The following is an 8,996-nucleotide window of genomic DNA, read 5'->3' as shown; positions in this document are numbered from 1 at the left end:
CCTGGGAGGTGGGGGGCACAAATCACCCCATGTTGGGGACCATCGGGCTTGGGAAAGGAGGGGCAGCAAGAAGCCCAGCTGCGAGTGGACATATTGAGGGCGCACACTGACGAATGGGCTACGTGTGCCCTCAGCCCCCGAGTTGTCCCTGGATGCTGGCTGAGCAATGAGAAGGCTTGGCAAGTGTGGGAGGACCCAGGGAACTCTTAGAAAACACAGCTCCCAGCAAAACACACTCCGACCGATTCACCAGCCTTGAGACTCAAAGTCTAGGCTTTCCAGAACGACAGCCACAGGGATTTATGCGAAGGCAAGACCCGGAGCTTTAGGCCTCTTTCAGGTTGGCATCCATCCATTCCCTCCTTGACTGTGTCACCAATTATTTTAACAGCTATGGAATCTGCCATGTGCCTGCCACTGCCAGGTGCTGGGGATAGGGGTGGAGATCCCGCCCTCTGTCTCCATGTCTCTCTCTCCTGCTAGAACAAAAGCTCCGAGAGGGTAAGAATGTTGGGTTTTGCCCAGCCCACAGTAGGTGCTCAATGTACACCAGTCCCACACAATGGGACACAGGCGTTTTCAGCTTGGCTAGGGGTAGGGGGACAGATGCATGAACAGATAGTTACATGGGGACCAGGAAAACTTCGTGGACACCTGAGCTGAATGCCAAAGGACTGGCAGGAGCTGGACAGCTAAGAGTGCCAGGCAAAAGGCACCGCCTGCGGGAAGACACGACGCTAGAAAGACAGCGTTGCTGGCTGAGTGTATCAGTTTCCCATTGCTTCTGTAACAAATTACCACAGATCGTGGCTTCAAACAATACCGTTTTATTCTATTTCTGGAGGTCAGAAGTATAAAATCAGTCTCACAGGGTGTTTTGGACAGAATTATGTCCCCCACAAATTCATATGTTGAAGCCCTAACCTCCATTGTGACTGTATTTGGAGAAAGGGCTTTTAAGGAGGTAATTAGAGTTAAATGAGGTCAAAAGGATGGAACCCTGATCCAATAGGACTAGTGTCCTTATAAGAAGAGGAAGAGACAGCAGGGGGACTGCCCCCCAACACACACACACACACACACACACACACACACACACACACACACACCTGCACAGAGAAAATGTCCTGTGAGGACACAGTGACGAGGTGGCCATCTACAAGGCCAGAAGAGAGACCTCAACAAAAACTGAATTTTCTGGCACCTTGATCTTGGACTTCTAGTCTCCAGAGCTGTGAGAAATAAATTTCTGCTTTTCAAGCCCCTGGTCTGCGGTCTTTGGTTATGGTGGGCCAAGGAGACTGATATTCTGGGCTAAAATCAAGGCGTCAGGGGAGGCTCTAGAGGGGAGTCCATGGCCTTGGCTTTGCCAGCTCCGGGCCCACCTGCGTCCCTTTCCTCTGGCCTCTCCTCAGTTCCCTCCAGCCTCTGAACCCACTGTCACATTTCTACCTCTGACTCTGGCCTTCCTGCTTACCTCTTACAAGGATCCTTGAGATTACATGGGGCCCACCTGGGTAATCCAAGATAATCTCCCATCTCAAAGTCCTTAACTCTCATCACATCCACAAAATCCCTTTTGCCATGTAAGGTCACAGAGTCACAGGTTCTGGGGACATGGGCATCTTCAGAGGGCCATTACTCTGTCTACCCCGCTGAGTTCAGCCAAAGAGAATCTTGTGTGTATGAGTGTGGGTGTCTGTTGGGGCTTGGGGGGCCATGAGGATGCAGAAAGAATTTAGGGTCAAGACTTTGTGTACCAGTCCTAGTTTTAAAAAAAATCAACTTGAACTGGTTCCTCCTGATGACACCCAACCCATTTCCAGCAGGGTAGAGCAGCAGCAATAACCCCTGTGGGTTTGTCTCTTACTTAGTAGAGGCACAAACCCAACTCATATTAATTGAGGGGGGGAAGCTATTCATTTTTATCTGAAAGCCACAAATGAGCCACCTTCAGCTTCAGGTACATCAAGATTCAGGAGTTCAAATGGCGTCATTAGGTATCCACCTTTTTCCACATCCCTGAGATAAAATCTCTATGTGCAGAGAATGAGAGCCATTTGAAACTCAAAGCTTCCAGAACTTCCAGCTCAGCAGCCCCCTAGGAAAGAGAGCTGCTGCCCAACAACTCTGGCCAAAAAAAAAAAAAAGGTACCTGGAAGGGTTCTTTCTGATTGGCTAGCTGGCGTTATGTGCTTATTCCTAAGCCAACTGCAACAGCCAGAGGTGTGGGTGAGTACACCGACTGGCAGGCTCTGAGACGTGGGCCCACCCCTGAGGAGAGGGCGATGGGGTCTTGGAAATGCTGTGCACAGTCTCTCACTGGATAGAGGGATGCTGCTACTAGGAGAGGGAAGGGGTGCTGGGCCTACAGAAACAGCAGGGCCCCCTGAGAGGGGTGGCCTGGTTGAGGCCCCTCCCAGCTTTAGCTCCACAGTTATCCTTCCAGGGCATCCTTGAGTGGGCCTTTCTGTCCCTGAAATTGGAACAGTCCAACCACAGCATGGAGGGTGGTTCAGGCCTCCTCATCCCCTCGCCAGGCCAGTGTCTTCTCCTGGGCAAGCAGCCATCTTGTGGGTTTGGCCATCAATTCTGGGACACCGTGGTGTCTGAAGCCCCCTCACACCATTTATCATTTACTATTATTTAACAATGATGTTAAAAGTACAATCTCGGTGTAAAATAAATGTCTAATGGATTAATGGAGCTGTTGCTAAGAAGCCACTTAAATCCCAACACACGAGGCCTAGACCCAAGGCCAGGTCCCAGAGCATTATTGCCCCTGGGGCAGGGCAGTGGGCCCAAGATGTGAGAGATGGCAATTCCAAGTCTGGGCCGGCGGGTGAGCGGCCAGCTGACAGGGATGTCCTCAGAAAACAAAGCACATATTCTGCACCCAGTGGGTGCTTAGCAGATGCTTTTTGATGGATTTAGGTTGCTAGGGAATGGAACCAAAATAATTCTCATCATCGAAAAAGAAAATGTGACCATATCCTGTGCCACATCCCCTTGGGGCTTCGGGAAGAGCATCTATTCTACAAAAAAAAAATACTCTGAAGTGCCTCCCGTGTGCCTGGTACTGTGTCGGGCACTGGAGGGCAGTGTAGACGGCAGTTCCTGGGTGCCCTGTCCTGCCCTCCCCCTCCTGCCCTGGTCCCCAGCCCAGCCTCCCAACTCTGTCCTCACCCTGACCCAGCAAGCAGGGTTTGGCCAGCCTGACCTGTTTTGCCTTCTAAGTGGAAACAGGCTGCTGCAGAGGAAAGTCGACTCCGGGCAGAACCCGGTGACTCTTGATTCATGTTCACCTCTGACCAAGACAGAAACACAGCTGTGGTTATCAGAAAGCTGCTGGTAAGGGGGAGGGGAGGGGCCTGGGGAGGGATGCTGAGGGAATGACTAGAGAAGTTCTGAATCACAGATCTTATTCATGGGGGCAGATGTGGCCACAGGACGGGATGAGGTGGGGGTGGGGCGAGGGCAGGCTGTGCACCAGCAGGGCTTCCTCGCCCCCCACTTCCCAGAATGCATGGCTTTTTCTAGGAAGAGTGAAGGCAGTGCTATCCCCTAGATCAAGGGTGTGGAGCCGGTCCCAGGCCTGGGAGGGGTGAACTGGCCCAGTCTGTGGGGGTAAATGAGTCAACAGCCCTGTGGGGCCACCTGAATCCTGCCAGCAGATTTCCAGGGGACCAGGGCGGCGGCCTTGGCAGAGCCGTGAGACAAATGTTCCCACCTGGGCAGGGCGAGGCAAGGCAGGACCCAGCAGGCCCTGGCCCCACTGAATCTGCTGTTGATTGGCCAACCCATGGCACCGAGATGGAAACCCCCCACCTGTGGCCAACAGCCACCAAAACCACTTGAAAAAAGTAAGCCTCCCGCTGGTTGGAGGCTTCAGACTTTGGGGAAGTCAGGATTAATTAGCAAATTGGTTGTGTAGAGGTCCCCAGAAAAGGGTAGAGGAGGGCCTGGAGCGTAGGGCTGGGGACAGCCCATCAGCAAGCTGTCCAAGGGGCAGGTCCCAGGTTGAGGGTGGTGGGCTCCTGCTGGCCCAAGTTCAAGTAAGCAGCAGCTCTCACCCCAGGAGCCTGGGCCAGCAGCCTACCTCTTCCCACAGCCACAGGAAGCTTCCAGGGAACTGGGACCTCCGAGCCCAGAGAGAATGCCTCCAAAATTCCTTGGGCTTTTTTCTTCCCTAGTCAACCGAGTGTCTATTTATAGATGTGGAAATATGCGTGGAGAAAGGACTGGAAGGGAATACATGAAATGTTAACATGTTTTTCTTCTTTTCCTTATTGGTCGTCTTACAAGAAAATAAATATGACTGTCAAGATAAGGAGAAAGATATGTTTAAAGTATAGTTAATCTTGATATAAGTTTTCATGCTTGTTGTAAAAAAGTGGAAAGGAGAAATCTGAAATCACCCATAGTCCTGTTAACCATTAACATTTCGCTGTGTTTTCTTTCGCTGTTTCCCCTATGCAGACATTTTGTACGTAGCGTTGTTGTTTGTTTAGCAGAGCTATAATCATTTTACATTATCATAAAACTTTTCTGTGACCACAAAGTCACCAAAAAGTCATCGTAGGGTTACATCTTTGAAAATGTCTATCCAATATTTATGTACTAGGTAATACCATTATTTGTTTAGCCATTTTCCCATTTTAGCATATATAGGTAGTGTCTAATTCTTCGCTATTATAAATAACACTGCTGTGAACCTCTTCACATGGAAGAGTCGTGTTTTTGAGATTACTGTCTTCTGTCAAATCTTCAAATTTCCAAATGTGGGATTATGGTGTAAAAGGTCGTCATACATGAAGCAACAGGGTGAACTTGAACCCAAGGTAGTCTCACTCCAAAGTCCCCATCTTTAATCCTAACAAAGGGTATTAAAAGAAAAATGGAAATGAGGCTTCACTGGGGACCAGGCAGGGGTGGGGTCTCTCCTGCCTCTTACATCCCCTTTCGCACCCCCAGCCCTCCAATATCTTTAGCAGTGGGGTCATCTGTGAGCCCAGCCCTGGCCACACTTGACAGGAGGGACAAAAGAACTAAGACTCCCCAGTGTAGTTGGGGAGCTATGGTCTGAGCAGCTTGGACCACAAGGGAGAAAGCCCTGTACCATGCATGGGTGGGACGGCTTCTCAGAGGCCAAGTGTAAGCTGCGTCTTCAAAGATGGGCAAGGTTCCTACTGACAGAGCTGAGGAAGGCACGTCCCAGGGCTGGGGCACCAGGGCCCTGGGTTGGCCGTTAGGCCCACACAGAGGAACCCAGGAGGTGAAAAAGCAGTGAGACGCCCGGCTGATAGTGGATCAAGTCAGTGCCAAGCGGGCACGTGCTTAACTCCTCCCACCCCTCCACGCCTCCAGGCCTATCTCTCACCCCCACCCTCCCCGAGCCTCTCTCAGCCACTGCCTCCCTCCACTCCCTCCCAGGTTCCCGTTTTTCTGGGGAGACCACAGCTTCCACACACACCGAGGGCCAGCGGCTTCCTGGCACAGCCAGATTCCGCAGGGGCTAAGGTCTCCGGGTTGGCGCGGCCCCAGAAGAGGGGCAGCCAGCTCCTCGGAGCAGGGCCCTCACACTCACACACTCACACCAGCGCGCTCACCTGCACACCGCACACAGCCACTCACTCCCGTCTTACAATCCTGCCTTCACACGCACCCACGCTGACTCATACAGCCCCGTGCTCTCATTCACCCTCCCTCACACACTCGGTGGCTCAGAACCCTGCGCCCTTGATGACCCACACCGAAGAGTGGCAGAAGGAGAAGGTCCTGCCCAACTGCCCAACCAGGAGAGACTGGCTGGCAAAGGGCCGAGGGCCTCACTGGGCGGGTAGCCGCTGACCAAGAGCCAGTGTGAGGGCCCCTGGCGTCCCACTGCCCCCAGCAGCTGCAGCCCCTGCCTCATGCTTAAGGACATGGGCTGAGACGAAGGATCCCGGTCCAAATCCCAGTTCCCCCATTCGTTACCGCATATGAGACTGGACTCTGAGCCTCGGTTTCCCTATCTGTAGGTGTAGCACCTCCCTTACAGGAAGGTTGGGCGATTAAAGGACATCATGCATGCTAAGTGCTATGCAAGCCACACAGATTGTAAATGCTTGGCAAACAAAAGAGCTTAAATATCGTCATTATTGGAACACCTCAGCCATCTGGCTACCAGGACAGCTTCTGGGGAGGAGGGGGCTGGGTGACCTGCAGCTGCTCTCTGCACCCCACAGACCTTGAAGCCCAAAGCCAGCAAGCCCGAGGCCCTGCCCAGCTTCCTGTCAGTCACAGACACACCCAGACAGTGGCATCGCAGCCACCAAACAGCAGACGCTCATCCCCAAACTGGGGCAGCTGCACCCTCGCACCCTGGGACTCGGCGGGCCCTTCCATCTAACAGCCCTGGTCACTAACATTCACACCCTTTTAATGACTCCCTTCTGCTCTCTTTTTCTTTGCTCTGTTTACTCTGGTGCTTTTCCTCTCTCCATCCCTGGGGTACACACCCCCTCCCCCCTTCCAGCCTTAGAGCCCCTTTCTGTTCCACCTTTGCTGCTGAAGTCACTGGCCGCCCCAGTTCTCTGTCCACATCCCAGCCCTGCCCACTTCGCCACCTCACACCCGTCCCCGCTCCCTTCCCCCTGGCCCCCTCTCCCTCCACAGCTGAGGCCTCTTCCTATGACCTCTCTCCCACGCCCTCCCGCCCCCTGCCAGTCCACCAGTTGCCCATCTATGCCACCCAGTCAGACCGAGCCAGCATCCCTGGAACCCAGCTAACATTTCAGCCAACGAGGGTCCTTTCCTGGGAGCAGTCTCCGCAGACAAGGGCTGTGGTGAGGGAAGGGAGTGATTCCAGTGGGAGGTTCAGAGTGGACCGGGTACAAGGATCCACACCTGTGTCCATCCTGCCCAGAGACCCAAATGGCTGTGGCTCCCTGGTTGGCTCTCCACTCCCTCTCTGTGGGGTGCATGTGGGGGCAGACTGGATGGAGGCCCCCCGCTTGTCCTGGAATAGTGCTCCTGCCGCGTTTGGGTTGATGCCCACAGCCAGGGAGGACATCAGCCACTCATGCAGAACCGTGAGCTGATCTGGCCCATGGCAGTTGGGTGGCACCACTCTGCCCCTTAGCAGTCTCCCCAGAACCTTCGAGTGGGGTGTGGGTGGGGATCAGTGCATTGACTGGGAAACTCCATCTGGGCCGTGATGCTCAGGGCACGCTCACTGGCGGCAGCCATTTGGAATTCACCTTGACTGGGACTTGTTATTATGAACTCGGGGCCCCCAGGTGAGAAAGACACATGCAGTTTTGTCTGCTTTACACTCTGTGCAGACATGGAAGCCAGGCTTGGGGCCAGACAGACCTGAGTTGGAGGCCTAGCAATGCCTCTTCTTAGCTGCGTGACCCCGGAAAGTCACTTAACCTCTCTGAGAGCATCAGCTTTCTCATCTGTATAATGATGACCATCAGGGACCTTACCTCCAGGATTGTGAAAATTAAATGAGTCTGTGCTTATAAAGCCAGGTGCAGGGCTGGCACTCAAATGGTCTCATGGAAAAGAAGCAGCGGCAGCTGCGATTGTCAATATTATTTCTCAGCTCCACTTGTGACTGAGTCGGCAGTTAGGAGATGAGGTGTTGTCCAAGGTGTTTCCCTAAGCAATCTGGGGGGATGGGGAGGCGCAGGCCAGAAGCCTCGGGGTCCTCAGCTAGGACTGAATGGTGGGACTTGAACACTAGCCTGACACTGGCTTTCGCCTTCTTTGCAATCTGGAGTCCACCCTCCCCCAGACCCCAGAGACAGAAAGGGAGAACGGGTCCATATCGAGTTTGTTTCAGCTCCTTCTCAAAGGAGCACCAGGCAAAGCTCTGCAGGGCTGCCCCTCTTGCTTTTGTCAGTCGCTGCTCTGCAAGGCAGGTCTTGTTGGATAAAGGGTAATGGTCAGTGCGGCTGGTTTCCAGGGCACAAGGGGAGATGACACCCAGCTTCAGCTGAGGAGGAGTCTGTTCCTTCCAACCCCAAGAGAAGCCTACCTGCCTTCCTTCCTACCTTCCCTCCCTCCCTCCACTTCTCTAAGAAGTTCCAGGTGGTAAATGGGTGGGTGGATAAAAATCATGGTCCAGGTCTAAGCAGGAACCAATGAAACAGGTTCTCCTGAGGAAAGGCACATCTGTTACCAAAAAAAAAAGGGAAGCAGAGGCTGGCCAGACAGAAATAACAAAGGAACTCCACTCTTGAATGCAAAGCTGCCTAGAATAGATGTGAGAAAGGAATCTTCCAGGGTTTCCTCCCACCCCAAACTCCCGAGGGGACACTGACCAGGCTGAGGCTGAACCCACCACAGAGACCGCCCAGCCAATGCGCAGTGCTCCCGAAGCAAGGCCCAGACTCTGCTCCCCCCACAACCCCCCCGCCCCTCACTGCCAGCCTCATTCTGTGGAAAATGAAGGCACTTCCTGAGCCCACCGCTTTCTGCAAAGCCGTTCCAGCAACCTAGACCCATGGTTTTCAGCTCGTTCAGCTATTTTAAAACAACCCTTTCAAAGCAGCTCAGAAATGGGGGCTGTGGCTTGATTTGAGGTTAAACAAATAAGTGTCATTTATCCACCAACACTCTAGGAATGAAAGATTTTTTCAGGCAAATTCCCAAGTTGCGTGCTCCAGAAAAACTGCTGCCCCAAATTGCTGGGTTCCAGTCCAGTGTTCTCCATTTCTGAAGATATCTGGGTTGCTTTCGGCTATGCCCTGCGCAGGGCACTAGGACTGATGGTGGAGTCGGCGGCCGGGCACACAGCCTCTGGGCTGCGTCAGCCTCCCACCCAGCGCCACAGGACCCTGGGAGCTCCTGGGGCATTTCTTGGCCTGCTGGGAAACGGCTCTTCTCCATCCTAGGGGGCCTGGGGGTGACTGCTGGCTGCTCCAGGCAGACTGCTTTTCTTCCCATGTTCTGAGGGTAGGCGAGAATGAGAAAAAGAGGCAGGGGTCGGGGGTCAGGGGTAAGGG

General features: G+C 53.5%; 1 long non-coding RNA gene across 2 annotated transcripts in view; it reads left to right on the top strand.

Annotated features, from left to right (window-relative positions):
- The first annotated feature begins 3,228 nt into the window (after nucleotides 1-3,228).
- LOC109381218 (uncharacterized) overlaps nucleotides 3,229-8,996 on the top strand; it is a 21,521-nt gene continuing 15,753 nt past the window's right edge. For both annotated transcript variants that reach the window (XR_002123664.1, XR_002123663.1), the window contains exon 1: nucleotides 3,229-3,351. This is a non-coding gene — a long non-coding RNA (uncharacterized LOC109381218). The remainder of the gene's footprint in view (nucleotides 3,352-8,996) is intronic.

This window comes from Hipposideros armiger, unplaced genomic scaffold, assembly GCF_001890085.2.
Source record: "Hipposideros armiger isolate ML-2016 unplaced genomic scaffold, ASM189008v1 scaffold_46, whole genome shotgun sequence".
Lineage (NCBI taxonomy): Eukaryota > Metazoa > Chordata > Mammalia > Chiroptera > Hipposideridae > Hipposideros > Hipposideros armiger.
Note: the sequence above shows the minus strand (reverse complement) of the source record. Positions and strands in the feature narration are given on the sequence as shown.